Consider the following 16,770-nt stretch of genomic DNA (forward strand, 5'->3'; position numbering starts at 1 on the left):
TGTGGCAGCCCCTCAAACACTGCAACACTGCTATCCCGTCCTCCCAGTCCTTCTTTTCTCTAGACTGGCCATTCCCAAATCCTTAGATATTGGAAGGCTGCTACCCTGTCTCCCCTCTTCCTTCTTTTCATTAAACTAGGCATACCCACTTCCAGCAACCTTTCATCCTATGTTTCAGCCTCCAACACCCTGGTCGTTTTTCTTGCTCTTCTCTGCACTCTTTCTAAAGTCTCAACATCTTATTTTACATCGTGGTGACCGAAACTGGATGCAGGATTCCAAGTGTGGCCTTGTTGTTAGCTGCGAAGTCATGTCCGACCCATCGCGACCCCATGGACAACCTTCCTCCAGGCCTTCCTGTCCTCTACCATCTTCTGGAGTCCATTTAAGCTCATACCCACTGCTTCAGGGACTCCATCCAGCCACCTCCTTCTCTGTTGTCCCCTTCTTCTCTTGCCCTCAATCTTTCCCAGCATGAGGCTCTTCTCCAGTGAGTCCTTCCTTCTCATTAGGTGGCCAAAGTATTTGAGTTTCAGCTTCAGGATCTGGCCTTCTAAAGAGCAGTCAGGGTGGATCTCCTCTAGGACCGACCGGTTTGATCGCCTTGCAGTCCAAGGGACTCGCAGGAGTCTTCTCCAGCACCAGAGTTCAAAGGCTTCAATTCTTTGGCGCTCAGCCTTTCTTATGGTCCAACTTTCACTGCCATACATTGCAACTGGGAAGACCATAGCCTTGACTATACGCACTTTTGTTGACAGGGTGATGTCTCTGCTTTTTAGTGTGCTGTCTAGATTTGCCATGGCTTTTCTCCCCAGGACCAAGCCTTTTTTTAATTTCTTGGCTACAGTCCCCATCTGCGGTGATCTTGGAGCCCAGGAAAATAAAATCTGTCACTACCTCCATTTCTTCCCCATCTATGTGCCAGGAATTGAGAGGGCCAGATGCCATGATCTTGGTTTTCTTAATGTTAAGTTTCAACCCAACTTTTGCACTCTCCTTCTTCACCCGCAACAAGAGGCTCTTTAGTTCTTCTTCACTTTCTGCCATTAGAGTGGCCTTACCAAGGCATTATAAAGTGGCACTAGCACTTTTTTTTAAAATCCCATTTATATCCCGCCCTTCTCCGAAGACTCAGGGCGGCTTACAATCTAAAGCACAAATCAATGTGCTTAGCAATCACCTCAAGTGATCTGGATTCTATCCCTCTGTTCATGCACCCTAGGACTGTGTTGGCTTGTTTAAGCGATTGTCCACTTAAGACTCCCTCTCAGGGTTACTACTATTAAGCCGGGTACCATCTATTCCAGGGGTCCCCAATCCCTGGTCCGTGGACCAGTACCAGGCGGCAGCATGCTGGCAACTGGGTCGCACAAACAAACAGCCCCATCTCCGAGATGCAGGCAGCACACAAAACACACACCCTCTGGTCCGTGGAAAAATATCCCCATGGAACCGGTCCTTATTGCCCCAAAGGTTGGGGGCCTCTGACCTATTCTATGCCTGTGCTTTTTCTTTTTCTTGCCTACCGTAACTGCCCGTCTTCGCCCTAGGGAGAAAAAAGAGGTGACAGAAGGAAATGTTGCGAATAAAATCAGCTGGACCAGGGCTTTTCACCCACTGTAGCCTTTTTAGGATATGGCAACATCCAAGTACCACCAGTCGCCTTACAAGGTGTCAAAAACTTGGATGACCAAAAAGGAAAAAAGTGAAGTACAGGTAGTCTTCGACTTACAACAGTTCGCTTAGTGACTGTTCTAAGTTACAATGGCAGTGAAAAAAGTGCCCCCCAAGCCACAGCCGAGCAAGACACCTGCCTGCCCGCCCGGCGGCGCTCTTCCTCCTGTCCGAAGTTTTCACTGTTTTATTCCCCCCCCCCATCTGCTGGTGGTTGCAGCAGGTTTTGGTCACTTCACATGACCCTGGGACACTGTGACCGTCATAAATATGAATCGGTTGCCAAGCAACTAAATGTAAGTCACAAGACTCTGGAGATGCTGCAACATTCCAGCTGATCGGCGCTTCTTCAGGGCTCAGAAGCATCAGGATCAGTGCCGAGCTCCAGCTGATCCTGGCACTTCCGCTGAGCCCCGACAGCCCTGCAGCTCCAGCTGTCTCTCGCTCGGGCTTGTGCGGTGCTACCACCGGTTCAGCTCATTCCCCTCTGGCTGGGAAATCAGAAGAAGCTTTTTCATCTGTCTGCGGAGATTCTCCGTCATCTGGGTCACGCTTGCCCCAAAGGCGCTTTTTTTCAGGAGGCAACTGGACTTTCTTCTCTTTGCTTTGAAGACCTTTCCCTTCTCCTCCAAGAAGCTTCTTCGGCTCTGACCGGATGGAGGGGAAGGGAAGGATTGATACTCCTTGTTAGACAAAAGAATTTGCCTTCTTTTAGAGGGTCGTTGAGGCCGCTTGGACCCTGAGGACACAGATAAGCCTCTGGCATGGAATGGAATATGGAATAGAATAAGAATAGAATATGGAATAAATAGAAAATAATAATAATAATAATAATAATAATAATAATAAGAAGAAGAAGAAGAAGAAGAAGAAGAAGAAGAAGAAGAAGAAGAAGAAGAAGAAGTAGTTGGAAGGGACCTTGGAGGTCATCTAGTCCAACCCCCTGCTCAGGCAGGAAACCTATACCATTTCAGACAAATGGCTGTCCAGTCTCTTCTTAAAAAATTCCAGTGTTGAAGCATTCACCACCTCTGGAGGCAGGTTGTTCCACTGGTTAATTGTTCTAACTGTCAGGAAGTTTCTCCTTAGTTCCAGGTTGCTTCTCTCCTTGACTAGTTTCCATCTGTTGCTTCTTGTCCTGCCTTCAGGGGCTCATTCCCCTCCCCCGCTACCACTTCTCTAGGATGGTCGCGTACCACCTGCCGGGTGCCAATGTACCACAGGTGGTTTGGCAGGCCCTCTTTTTTGCTCTTGTTCTTCTCCTTGCTATCATCCTCTGAAGGTGTCTTCTCTTGCGTTCTTCTGGGGTGATTTTCATCCCCCAGGCAAGACTCAGCCTTCTGAAGAGGATCATCTGGGCCTGCAGTTTGGATCTGGTGAGGGAGGATCCCCTTTCCCTTTCCCCCCTTTTCTGGAATACTTTCTTCGGTCTTAAGGGATGTGGAGAATCGGTGGGAGTAATGTAGAAGAGACTGACAACTTTGTGTTATGTACGTACCCACTTTTGAGAGCAGGCAACAAAATTTCATTTCGAACGTGTGCCAGTGTGCCCGCAGTAAAAAAAAAAGGCAGTAAAGGTTATCTATCTCTTGGGTCTAGCCAGAAAAATCAGAAAGTTTTTGGAAGCTTAATTTGTCTTCCTCCTCGCCTTAGTGGGAATAAAGGTGCAATCTTAACATTTCATCAGTTGTGCCTTTGGGTGTGTAAGCTGTCACAAGTTTGGGGGAAATAAAAACTGGATTCTGTTTATCGGATACTGCAGGAGGCACTATTGTGCCACGCCAGATTTTTCAATGAGCCCTTCGTGGCCCTTTTAGGTACATGATTTATTTACTCCCTTCACTGTATCCCCCTCAGTCCAATGAGCCTCATCAAATTGAGTCCTTCGGGAAAGGGCGGTATATAAATCCAAATAATAAATAATAATAAGTTATGTGATAGATTATATAAAAAATATAAAACATCCAGACTCCTAACTAAATCTCTTTATCGCAAGCTTCAGCCTAAAATACACCCTTTAGAAGGAAACAAAGAAATGAAAAGACGGTTCAGCGCATGAACTCCTGGAAAGACTGTGACATACTTAACGTTTTTAGCAGCTTTTTGAAAAGCAACGAGGGGACAAAACAGTTGCAGAAAGATGGTGGCTGGAGTGATTTCTTGCAGCAAAACTCTGCTGATGGTACAGATCCAGCAGAAATCTCAGAGGGTGAAGCAAGTCCCTCATGGGAACTTGGCTCCAGTTTAGCTCATTTCCAGTCCTATTTGGGTAAAGAGTTGTGATGTCAGTTTACTGGATCCTTTAGGAGGCATTTCTGTTTTGTAAGAGGGCCCTTCCTTCTGAGGAATGTGTGCAAAAAACTAAGGGAGCCAATCAAATTGGACTTTATTAAGCTCAGCAGGGAAAATAGAGGAGAGAGGCATGGGCAGTTGGACAAAGGAAAAAAAAGTTAATATGAAGAGAAAGAGAAAGCTGGTGGTCTTTGAAATAATCATTCTGCAATTAGGTCTTTGGGAGTTTGGGCCAAGGCGTTTGTAAAGAGACTGCTGAATGAATGAATGAATGAATGAATGAATGAATGAACCTTTATTGTCAAAGTACAACCATGTATACATTGAGATTGGCTGAGCCTCCCTTCGTGCCCCCACCCCCCAACTCACAGTGACAACAAACCCTCCATCTTATTACACCCTGTGAACTAATTGCACCACACACCGGCCTCGCAAGTCAATTATGCATAAAATTTATAAAATTATTTCCCGTTCAAAAGCCTAACAGCCCACGGATAAAAGCTGTTTTTCAGCCTGTTGGTGCGGCTGGCTATACTCCTGTATCTCCTACCCGACGGTAGGAGAGTAAAGAGATACCGTCCAGGGCGTGAGTCGTCCCTGAGGATTTTCCTCACTCTTCCAAGGCAACGAGCCCTGGCGAGGTCATCCAGTGGTGTCAGTGGTGCCCACGATGTCTTGTGCTCACCACCCTCTGTAATGCTTTCCTATCCGCGGCTGTCAGACCAGCATACCAAACCACGATACCGTACGAGAGGATGCTCTCTATAGTAGACTGGTAAAAGAGGGTCATAAGCCGTTGTTCTGCCCTGTTCTTCCGCAAGACCTTGAGGAAGTGAAGCCTCTGTTGGGCCTTTCTAGCCACCTGGGTTGTGTTAACTTTCCAGGTCAGATCTTCACAGAGGTAGACTCCCAGAAATTTAAAGGAGGAAACTCTCTCTACACAGTCCTCCCGGTGTAAAGTGGGGCAGGTTCCTCCTTTTTTCTCCGGAAGTCTAGCACCATCTCTTTCGTCTTGCCAATGTTCAGGTGCAAGTTGTTGTTACAACAAATGCTCTTATCATTTGTCCATTTTAATGGTTCATTGTCAACTGGTCCTCTGACTAACTGACAAAAGAATCTAACCCTTCCTCCCCATGTCTAAAGTGCTCCCTACTAGGATAAAAAAACACAACACCCGTAACAGGAGATAATTTTCCAGTGGCATCTGGCTAGGAAGTATGTTAATCACCCAAAGAGATAAAAGTTTCAAAGTTACTTGCCAGATAAGATTAGTTCCATCACAGATGGCGAGCCAGAAGGTGATATTTGAAGAGATCAAGGTGGAAAGAAAGGATCAAGGCAGGACCCATTCATGCCACAAGTCAGTTGTTTTTTCTCAAAAAAGAATCCCTTTTTCAAGTTACTTTCTTTTAGATGCTCTTATCCCGCCCTTATTATTTTTATAACTAAGGGAAGGACAAGCATATCTCCTACTCCTTCCTGCTCCTTATTTCCTCCCCTCCCCCGTGAGGTGAGCTGGGTTGAGTCAGCCAGTCGTCTTTCATGCTTAAGGTGGGACTGGAACTCGCCGTCTCCTGGTGATTGGCCCAAAGTCACCCAGCTGGCTTTCTTGCCTAAGGTAGGATTAGAACTCACTGTCTCCTGGTTTCTAGCAGGCCCAAACTCTCAATGTTATCTTGCATGTCCGGGTGTGTGTGTGTGTGGGGGGGCTGTTTCACTAAATTTGTGCGGGCTGAAGAAGGTCAGAGTGAGAAACAGGATTTTCGCCATCTTCAAATTATTTTTATAGCATCATTTAAAGTTCTGGTTTTAATCTTCAGAGCCCTCCACCCAACGGCCCCTCCTCCAGCGGCATTGGAACTACAACTTTTGGAACTACAACAATTTAATCTTTTTTTAATTTTAATTTTTAATTGTTTTTTTAACTTTTGTATTTTGTATTGGTTTGATTTTAAAATACCCTGTAAACCGCCCTGAGTCCTTCGGGAAAGGGCGGTATATAAATCTAATTAAATAAATAAATAAATAAACTTCCACGTGCCCAGCCAGCCTAGCCCCAGATCCCACTTGCTAAGAATCCCAAGAGAGGCATTATTTATATTTATACTTATTATATTGACATGCCACCCATCAGGCGACTCTGTCCAAGGCACCAGCAGTCTGGGAGTTCCTTTTACAACTTAATAATTGTCATTAAAATTTAGACACTTTTGTGAGTGGCAGCTTCTGCCTTTTAATAGGATTTGTGGGTCAGAAAAGGCTTCCTACCTCCCCCTGATATATTTTTTTGGGGGGGGCAGCATAGGATTTTACCGTTTCCAAAACTCGAGGTGCGCCAATTGGGAAAAAAACCCCGCCCGTGTGTTTGGATGCTCCATTCTTCAGACCTCCGGGAGCTGGTGAGGGGCAGCATCCTGCTGGGAACCGGGAGGCTTTGTACTGGTGTTTAATCCCCCAAATATTTCCTTTAATCTAGTTGGTGCCAAGACAGCCTTCAGCTTTGTTGTGTAATTCTCTCGTTTTGCACAATTGCACATTGACTGCTGTCATCATCGTGGATGACTAATTTGACATGGGAATAAAGTTGCCGTGAATGCACCTTCAGAACAAGGCGAAATTAACCGAAGAATTTCCCAGGTGGCAACAGGACTCATTTTTCCCACAAAATGTCGAGAGCTGGGGAAGGAATGAAAGGCAAACTTTTTCCAAGCTTCCCCCAACCTGCTCCTGGTTCAGACCTAAATTTGTATTGAGTCCAGGTGTGTTTACCCTGACCGGCCCCCCTCGACTCCCCTGCACCCCTCCCATGCCCGCAGCCCTGTTTTAGCCTTCCTTTTGTGACACGGTGTACGGCACTCTTTGTCGGCTGCACGCAATAGCCGTTCGCCTTACCGAACACCTGCAAGCATTTAAAACGGTGGGTCTCCCTCCCTGCGTCCTCTGGAGTTGATTTGCTATTTAGGTTTCAAATGCCACAATCGCTCTGCTTTGAAAGATAAACAGAGCAGAGCAAAGGGTCCTTCCCCAGTGTGGTTCCTGTGAAAATGACTTCATTTGCGGTGCTTGGACAACCATTTGTTTGAAATAATATAGGGTCCCCTGTGTGAGCAGTGGGTTGGACTAGAAGACCTCCGAGGCCCCTTCCAATTCTATGGAGATTCTCAGTCATTCAGGTCACAGCGGTCCAATAATAATAATAATATGCTGGCAGCAACCCGTGTCAACTATTAGTGCCAGTCAATTTGAGTGTTCAGTTGACTGAGTTTCATGTTTTATGAATAAAAGTTTTATATAATAATGAAAGAAACAGAAGGCTTAATACTGGCTGCTCAAGAACAAGCACTACAAACTAATGCCGTGAAAGCGAAGATACAAAAATCTACTGACAATCCAAATTGCCGACTTTGCAACAACAACGTTGAAACTGTTTCACATTAATATGTGAGTGCAGTAAAATTGCGCAAACTGATTACAAAGCTAGACATGACCGAGTTGCTAAACTAATCCACTGTGCATTGTGTAAAAAATACAACTTGCCTGTGTCCTAAAAGTCATGGGAACATAGGGTGGAAAAAGTTGTCGAGAATGAGAGGGTGAAGATCTTGTGGGACTTCCGAATACAGACCAATCACCATTTGGAACACAACACGCCAGATATCACAGTTGTAGAGAAGCGAAGCGTACAGCTGATTGATATCGCTGTACCAGGAGATGCCAGAGTCAAAGAAAAACAACTGGAAAAAATTATGAAAGAACACAACCTGGCCATCGAAACTGCGTGATTATGGATGAAACGTGTAACAGTGATACCCACTGTCATCGGGGGCACTGGGAACGATGTCCAAAAACTTTGCAAAACACATCAAGAATTTGCAGCTTCCTGCAATAACTCCAGCAAAGCTACAAAAAACCGCACTACTCGGAACATCTTACATTTTAAAGAGATACTTATTTATTTATTTTTTATTTATTTTAATTCCATTTATATCCCGCCCTTCTCCGAAGACTCAGGGCGGCTTACAAGCTTAGCAGTAGCCTTCATTCTATGTATATGCCTGCTTATTAGGGCTTTCACACACACCCCAAGCGGCATTATTACAAAGTCAGCTTATTGCCCCCAACAATCTGGGTCCTCATTTTACCTACCTGGGAAGGATGGAAGGCTGAGTCGACCTTGAGCCTGGTGGGATGCGAACCTGCACTAATTGCAGGCAGCTGGTGTTACTTAAGGAGGCATTAGCCCACTGCTCCACCAAGGCTGGCAGCAACCCGTGTCAACCATTAGTGCCAGTCAGTTTGAGTGTTCAGTTGACCGAGTTTCATGTTTTATGAATAAAAGTTATATAATAATAATAATAGGTTGCAATGTATGGCAGTGAAAGTTGGACCATAAGAAAGGCTGAGCGCCAAAGAATTGAGGCCTTTGAACTATGGTGCTGGAGAAGACTCCTGCGAGTCCCTTGGACTGCAAGGCGATCAAACCGGTCAGTCCTAGAGGAGATCAATCCTGACTGCTCTTTAGAAGGCCAGATCCTGAAGCTAAAACTCAAATACTTTGGCCACCTAATGAGAAGGAAGGACTCACTGGAGAAGAGCCTCATGCTGGGAAAGATCGAGGGCAATAGAAGAAGGGGACGACAGAGAATGAGGTGGCTGGATGGAGTAACTGAAGCAGTAGGCGTGAGCTTAAATGGACTCCAGAAGATGGTAGAGGACAGGAAGGCCTGGAGGAATGTTGTCCATAGGGTCGCGATGGGTCGGACACGACTTCGCAGCTAACAACAACAATAATAGGTTGGAAGGGATCTTGGAAGTCATCTAGTCCAACCCCATGCTAAGGCACGAAACCCTATCCCATTTCAGACAAATGGCTGTCCAGTCTCTTCTTAAAGACTTCCAGTGTTGGAGCATTCACAGCTTCTGTTGTTCCACCGGTTAATTGTTCTAACTGTCAGGAAGTTTCTCCTTAGTTCCAGGTTGCTTCTCTCCTTGACTAGTTTCCTTCAGGCGCTTTGGAGAATATGCCTTGTTCAAGAGGCAGCTGGGGCTTCCTTTGTTATTCCTTAAAAGATGCTTCCCTTCTCATTCAAGAACTGAAGAAGATTCTTGGATGGGAAGCGAAACATCTTCAAGGGAAAACAAAGCCCAGTTGCCTTTTGGAAAAACACTTATGGGACTTCCAATTCTGTTATTCCGCTCTCAGAAAATCAGTCCGACGTCTCAGTTAGTGCACACTTCTGGTTGGTTTAAAAAAAAACCTTCTTCGGAGTCCCGAGAACCTCCTTCGGCAAGGAGTTTGAACGTAATTCTTGGGTGGAACTGGGGGAAAAAACAACAACGGTGCGGTGGTTTACACGTTGTTAGCCTGACCCGTGTGAAGAAGAGCTGAGCACATTGGCCGTCGCCAGCTGACCTCGAGCAGGGTTTGGAAGTCCCAGGCCTGTAGCCTCAGCTGGAATTTGGACATAAAATTTGGAATAAAACAAAAGCAAAACACTTTCTCGGCTCTTTTTTCTTTTTTCTTTTTTTTTTGCAAGGATACCGCGCTGGATTTGAAGGAGGTTTTATTTCCGCGGTGCCTATTTTCAGCGGATTCTTTCTTTCAGTCTTTTGGTTAAGATGCCCAGAAGGCAGCTCAGACACAAAGACCCCTTCATGGATCTTGTCAAGCGACGGGAGGCTGAATAGCAGTGGGCGGGCGGCCGTGCCAGCGCGGGTGCCCCCACCACCACCCCAACAAGTCCTGGATAACCTCTTCAGCCTGGCACGTTTGCGGGAGAAGTCAGTTGAAGCGACCTGTGCCCCAGTTTAGGAAAGCCTTGGAGAGAATAGATAAATACAGTGAAGCACACGTACAAGGGGTGTGATGTACAGGTCTTCGCTGGAAGGAGACGTCGGGCCCCCCCCTCCCCATCTTTTCACTTCAGGAAAAGTGCCGAACGCTATTTCCTACGAGCAAAGAGTTTTCTGGTCCTCCTCAACGTTCATCAGAGATGGAGCCTAGAGAAGGATTTTGCCCTCTCTTGATGTCACCCGAGAGAAATGTCCTGCTTTCACCTGTCAGCTGCGACACTGCTGACCCTGGGGGGGGGGCAGGGGGCTGCAGAATCAGAGCCCCCGCCCACTCCCCTTTAATTATTTCCAGTAACTTAGGACATGTTTTGTTTGAGGATTCCTAGAAACCTTTTGTTTAAAAAGAAAGAAAAAACAAGCATACTTTGCGTGACCTAAAGGAATGCGGGGAGATTTATTTGTTTATTTATATTGGCGCTCCAGCGGGCAGCATACAGAACTAAAAACATTAAAAAGAACTAAAACACTCAATCGAAGGGAAGGCCGCATTAAATTACATCTAATAAATAGCAGTATCAGGCAGTGAAACGATGGCAGGTGTCAACCCTGGGCCTTCAACCAAAGCCAGATTTTTCAAGCTTTCTCTGGAGCCCTCGGGGAGGGGGGTGGGTGATCTCCTGATCCCTTGGGGGGATTTTCTTCCAGAGGGTGGAGGCGCCCTTCTTTGATTCTGCAAAATGGCAACATTTAACAATAGAATAGAGCTGGAAGGGACCTTGGAGGTCTTCTAGTCCAGCCCCATGCTCAGGCAGGAGAACCTATACCATCTCAGACAAGTGACTGTCCAGCCTCTTCTTAAAAACCTCCAGGGATGGAGCACCCACGACTTCTGGAGGCAACTTCTGTTCCACTAGTTAATTGTCTTGAAGTTTCTCCTCAGTTCCAGGTTGCTTTATTTATTTTATTTTATTTTTATTCCATTTATATCCCACCCTTCTCCGAAGACTCAGGGCGGCTTACAAGCTTAGCAGTAGCCTTCATTCTATGTATATGCCTGCTTGTTAGGGCTTTCACACACACCCCAAGCGGCATTATTACAAAGTCAGCTTATTGCCCCCAACAATCTGGGTCCTCGATTACTTTCCATCCGTTGTTTCTCGTCCTTCCCTCTGGTGCTTTGCTGAATAACGTGACACCGCCCCCCTCTTCTTTGTGGCAGCCCCTCAAATACTGGAAGGCTGCTATCCTGTCCCCCCTATTTCTTCTTTTCTCCAGACTGGCCAAACCCAAATCCTGCAGCCGTTCTTCGTATGTTTTGGTCTCCGGTCTCCTTTGATCATCTTAGTTGCTCTTCTCTGAACTTTTTCCAAAATCTCAACATCTTTTTTGTAGTATGGTGACCAAAATGGGTTGCAGTATTCCAGGGGTGGCCTTACTAGAGTTTTATAAAGCGGTAACTAATACTTTGCGTAATAAGGGGGACTTAGAGCACCCTGTTCCTCTAGAATGTACTGGGAGGGCAGAAGCAACAAGCCGTCAGTCCCCGATATCTCCAGGCCCGACGCTGTACGGGTTTTAGAGGTGGTGACTATACAGAGGGAAGGATCCACAGGCCAGGGGGGGCAGCAACTGGGGCAGAAATGGGAGGGCAGAGTTCAGTTTGTTGATGGTATAAAAGCAAAACATCCGAGTAGGCTATATATTCACTTTAGTGAAGATGATGGTAAGCAAAGAAGAAATTGTTGCGAGGAAAGAAAGGCCCACATAAAGGCTAGTCTGAAAGGGGTGGGAAGGAGGCTACGCAGAGTTGGAAAGGAAGGAAGAAGGGAGGGACATTATCCGTCCTGGGGGTGCTCAGAGGCTCCGGGACAGGTAACCTCTCTTGCAACAAAGGGGAAACGTGTGTGTGTGTGTGTGTGCCTGGCAGGGGGGGATTGAGAGGTCATGTTATCCTTGAACATTTTTTGTCCATTCCCCCTCCTCCACCCCCCACCCCCGCCTCACCCTCTTTTGCTCATGCAATATATTTTTAGGCCTGGATCCAGAGTCCTTCTTTATGCAATCAATGGATTCCCATTTGTCATGGCTAACAAAGGACCCATTGAGGCTGCAACGGCCTATTCTGCCAAGTCGGGACAGAGGTGAAAAAAAAGTTTTGTTGTTCTTGCTGTGCCCGCTTCGGAAGTGGGGAGGGGGGTGTGCTGTGTTTTTGGGCTGGCTGTGCCCATCCTTCTCCCCCCCCTCCAGCCAAGCCTCTTCTTCCTTTTCCCTCTGGCCTGGCATCCTTCCCCCCACCCCGGGCCTGGCCTTCTTCCTGGGCCTCAGACCTGCGATAATTCCCATTTCTTTTAAAAACTGCTTAAAGGCCTCTGCAAAGGGTCTTCTCTCCCTTCCCCTCGACTTACAAACAGCTCACTTAGTGACCATTCAAAGGGACAACGGCCTTGGGGGGGAAAAAAAGTGATCCGGCTGTTTTTCACCATGACGACCTTGGAAAGCGATCCCCACGATCAAAATCTGGAGGCTTGGCAACGGGCTCCCGTTTAGGACCGTTGCTGTGTCCCAAGGTCACGGGACCCCCCTCTTTGCAGCCGTGTCCGACAAGCCAAGTCCCTGGGGCAAGCCAGATTCACTTAACAACCGGGTTGTTAATTTATCAGCTGCAGTGATTCCCTTGGCAACTGTGGCAAGGAAGGCCCTAAAAATCGGACAAAGCTCACTTAACAACGGAGACGTTGGGCCCGGTTCTGGTGCTAAGTGACCACTTGACCCAACGGTGACTCGGGAGTACCCCACCCGCCGCCTCTTCCCCGCCACCCCCCCACCCCCCCATTGCTAAATGTTGCCCTTTTTTGGATTGACCCTCCTTGTGGGACCTGCCCAGGGGCTGGACGAAGCACGAGTCCTACAATTAAGGGGCCAAGAAGCAAAAAAGATGCTGCTCCTAGTAAGGGATCCAGGATCTCCTTTGCCAGACAGGGATCCTGTGACCCAGTCATTGGAGGAGAGAACTGGGTTGGTCCGCAGGAGCCCAAAATCGTGGGTTGCCCCTCACCAAAGCTTTTGCATTTTTAATAGAATTTTTGAGCCAGGAAAGATGCCAGATACCTTTTCATTTAGCACTAGCAATAGCGCTTAGACGTATGTGCAGCTTCACAGGGCTTTTGCAGCCACCTCTAAGCCGTTTATGGAGTCGGCATCTTTGCCCCCAACCATCTAGGTCCTCTAGGTCAGGGGTAGGCAACCTCGGCTCTTTTATGACTCATGGACTTCAACTCCCAGAATTCCTGAGCCAGCATGCTGACTGTTCTGTACCAGCCTGCTACCGGCCCTGCAGAAAAGGCAGGGACAACCCCTTTACAAACGGCAAGAGGCTGGAACTAAGCCTGCCAAATTTATTAACGTAAAACAGAGCCAAACAAAAACACGAACCATGAAACAGGAGCTATTCAAGCGGTTGCCTTCAGCAAACCAGCCCTCCCACGCATTCCCCTTTTAAACAGTTCAGGGCGTGGCTTCTCTCTGCCTCCTTCCGAGGTGCCCCATTGCCTTCCTCTGTTTACTCCTGATTGACTGCCTCCTGCGTCGGGCGTCCTTGAACAGGGCCAGCTGTGGGTCATCTTCATCCACACTGTCAGGCTCACACAGCTGGGTCTGCGTCGTAACCAGATGGGAGGGGCCTGGCTGAGGGCTCTGCGGAGCCTCAAGGCCATCATCAGCAAGCTCTCCAACACCCCCCTCCTCCTCCTCTGAATCGTCCGACCCAACTGCCGAACCCACAGGCTGACCCTGAATCACACCACTGGCTCAGGAATTCTGGGAGTTGAAGTCCATGAGTCATAAAAGAGCCAAGGTTGCCTACCCCTGCTCTAGGTCCACTGGAAGTTTTTAATAATACCAATAAGAAGAGACTGGACAGCCATTTGTCTGAAATGGTATAGGGTTTCCTGCCTGAGCAGGGGGTTGGACTAGATGACCTCCAAGGTCCCTTCCAACTTTATTATTATTTTACCGACCTCGGAAGGACAGAAGGCTGAGTCGACCTTGAGCTGGTGAAGGGATCGAACTCCTGGCAATGAGCAGAGTCAGCCTTCAATGCTGCACTTGAACCACTGCGCCACCACGGCTCTTACAAGAGGAAGGAAGGAAGGAAGAAAAGGAGAAAGAAAAAGGAGGGAAGAAGGAAGAAGAGGAAAGAAGAGGGAGAGAAAAAGAGAAGGGAAAAAAGATGGAGGGAGCGGGAGAGCAAGAAAGAAATGGAGAAAAAGAAGGGAAGGTAGGGGAGAATAGAGGGAAGGAAAGGTAGAAAGAAAAGGGCGTGAAGGAGAGAGGGAGGGAAGAAAGGAGAGGGAGAGAATAGCAACAGCCCTTAGACTTATATACCGCTTCACGCTGCTCTCACAGCCCACTCTAAGAGGTTTACAGAGTCGGCCTATTTGTCCCCAACCATCTGGGTCCTCATTTTACCGACCTCGGAAAGACGGAAGGCTGAATCAACCTCGAGCTGGTCAGGATCGAACTCCTGACAGTGGGCAGAATTAGCCCGCCATGCTGCATTCTAACCACTGCGCCCCCGGAGCTCTTACAAGAGAAAGAAGGGAAGGGAGAGGGGAAAAAAAAAGAAAAGCAGAAAGAAAAAGGAGGGAGGGAGGAAAGGAGAGGGAGAGAAAAGAAGAAGGGAAAGAAGAGACGGAGGGGGCAGGGGAGAAAAAAAAATGGAGAAAAAGAAGGGAAGGAAGGAGAGAGTAGAGGGAAAGAAAGAAAAGGAAGGTAGAAAAGGGCGCGAAGGAAGGAGAGAGGGAGGGAGGGAGAAGGAGAGAATAGCAATAGCCCTTAGACTTATATACTGCTTCACGCTGCTTTTACAGCCCTCTCTCTAAGCGGTTTACAGAGCCACTGCACCAAACACAGATCCCTTAAGACGGCTCATTTTCGGTTCCACAATCAAGATCTTTCAAAAAGTAATAAGTAAGATCCTAGTCCTCCTGGCTAAATAAAGGAGTGGCTTTTCTATTGGATCTGTGCTTTTTAACCTTGGCGACTTTAAGAGGGGTGGACTTGAACTCACAGCTGGGGAATTCTGGGAGTTGAAGTCCACAATAATAATAATAATAATAATAATAATAATAATAATAATAATAATAATAATAATAACAACAACAACAACAACAACAATAATAATAAGAAGAAGAAGTTGGAAGGGACCTTGGAGGTCATCTAGTCCAACCCTCTGCTCAGGCAGGAAACCCTATACCATTTCAGACAAATGGCTGTCCAGTCTCTTCTTAAACAATTCCAGTGTTGGAGCATTCACCACTTCTGGAGGCAGGTTGTCCCACTGATTAATTATTCTAACTGTCAGAAAATTCCTCTTTAATTCTAGGTTGCTTCTCTCCTTGACCAGTTTCCATCCGTTGCTTCTTGTCCTGCTTTCAGGTGCTTTGGAGAACAGCTTGACTCCCTCTTCTTTGGGGCAGCCCCTGAGATATCGGAAGACTGCTATCATGTCACCCCTCACCCTTCTCTTCATTAAACTTTCTTTAAATTGCCAAGATTGAGGGGAAAACAAAAAACAAAGATTGTTGCCTGGTTGCATCTGAAGTCTGGTGAATGGTATGTCTCTGCTGTACCAAAATAGATGGGTTTTTTTTCAGATGCTTGCAGGGAAGCTTGATTTAATATAGGAACCCAGCAAGGTTGCTTTTGTGAAATTGATCCCATCACTTCCAAGCAAGGATTTTTGTCTTATGGAATCTCTCCCTAACACACACAAACACACAAAACCCTTCCTTTCTGGTAGGCACAGGTGGAACGCGCAGACAACCAAATGGATCCCGCTCATTTGGGGAGACTGGAAGGAAGAGAAGCAAAAAGTAACCGAGTGATCTCCAGCACAGGGTCCATACCAAGAGGGACCGCAAGAAGGCAACCTTCGCCTCTGGCTTTAATTTTATTGACGGAAATGTTTAAAACCACCCAGTAGCTGAAACACTCCAGGCCGTTTACAGCACTGTACAATAAAAGGCCCTCGGAATTATTATTTTTTTAAAAAAATAAAATAAAATAAAATAAAAATTATTTTTTTAAAATAAAATAATAAAATAAAAATAAAAAAGACAGTCTGAATAAAAACATGGGCAAAATAAAAACACGGTATAAACCACTAGGCAGCGGCAAAGACTTAAAACAACCCGAGTTATAAAAGGCAATTCAGAGAGAGCTGAAAAGATCGATTCCATCGGTGGGGGGGGGGAGAGCCCTCCCCTTGCAGAGGGCCAATTTCCCCGCCGAGGGAGGGCCGGGTGGCTACTGGCAGGACAAGGCCGTGCCAACCACCGCCAGTTTGAATTGGCTCCGGAATTGGAGTGACGGCTGCTAAGAACTGGCATAACAGGTTTGCCTCGGCCTCTAAAAGTCTGAACAGATCAAAGCCGTCTCCGGCCAGACAAATGTGTTGGAAAGGGGGGGGGTCCCTCAGCAGAAAAGCCCCTTCCTATTAATCTTGTCTCCGCCAAGGATTCTGTGTCATGTCCTTGGCAGCAAAACAGCCGGCCTTTGTGCCGGCTTTCTTCCCCGAGCCGATAATCCTGGCTTTACCTGGTGGTCTCCTGCCCGAAGCTTAACCGGTGCTAAAGCCACCGAGCTTCCTAGCTTAAAGAAGGCCAAGGAAGGGGCTGCCATCCCGTTAGCCACTTGGCATCTCCAAGGGGCTAGAGCGGCAGCTGCCCCCAACCCTGGCGAGGGGCATAGACTACAGTTCCCATCCTCCTCCCAACTTCTTCCAAGCGGACAGGCTAGCCAGTAACTGGCACACAAACTGGGATGCTTTTGCTTCCCTTTTCTCCTGGGGGAGGGGGCGGGGGGGGAAGGAGAGGTGTGAAACAAACCATGCAGGATTATCACGGGGTGGCAGCGAGGGGAGGGCTGTCGGTAGCCCAAAGCTCATCTCGCCTCTTGCCAGCCTCGGGGAGATAACCACGTCGCCGTTTTCCGGCCACAGCCGCTGCCCGC

General features: G+C 47.3%; 1 protein-coding gene and 1 long non-coding RNA gene across 2 annotated transcripts in view; both read left to right on the forward strand.

Moving 5' to 3' along the window:
- Positions 1-16,770, forward strand: part of LOC308677033 (nicotinamide riboside kinase 2-like) — an 828,951-nt gene that overhangs the window by 547,101 nt on the left and 265,080 nt on the right. The window lies entirely within an intron of this gene.
- LOC308659343 lies at positions 5,512-15,960 on the forward strand. The gene is made up of 3 exons (XR_014024503.1): positions 5,512-5,584; positions 11,793-11,900; positions 15,566-15,960. It is a non-coding gene; the product is annotated as an uncharacterized lncRNA (long non-coding RNA).

The sequence above is a fragment of the Vipera berus genome (genome assembly GCF_964194415.1).
Source record: "Vipera berus genome assembly, chromosome: 1".
Classification (NCBI taxonomy): domain Eukaryota; kingdom Metazoa; phylum Chordata; class Lepidosauria; order Squamata; family Viperidae; genus Vipera; species Vipera berus.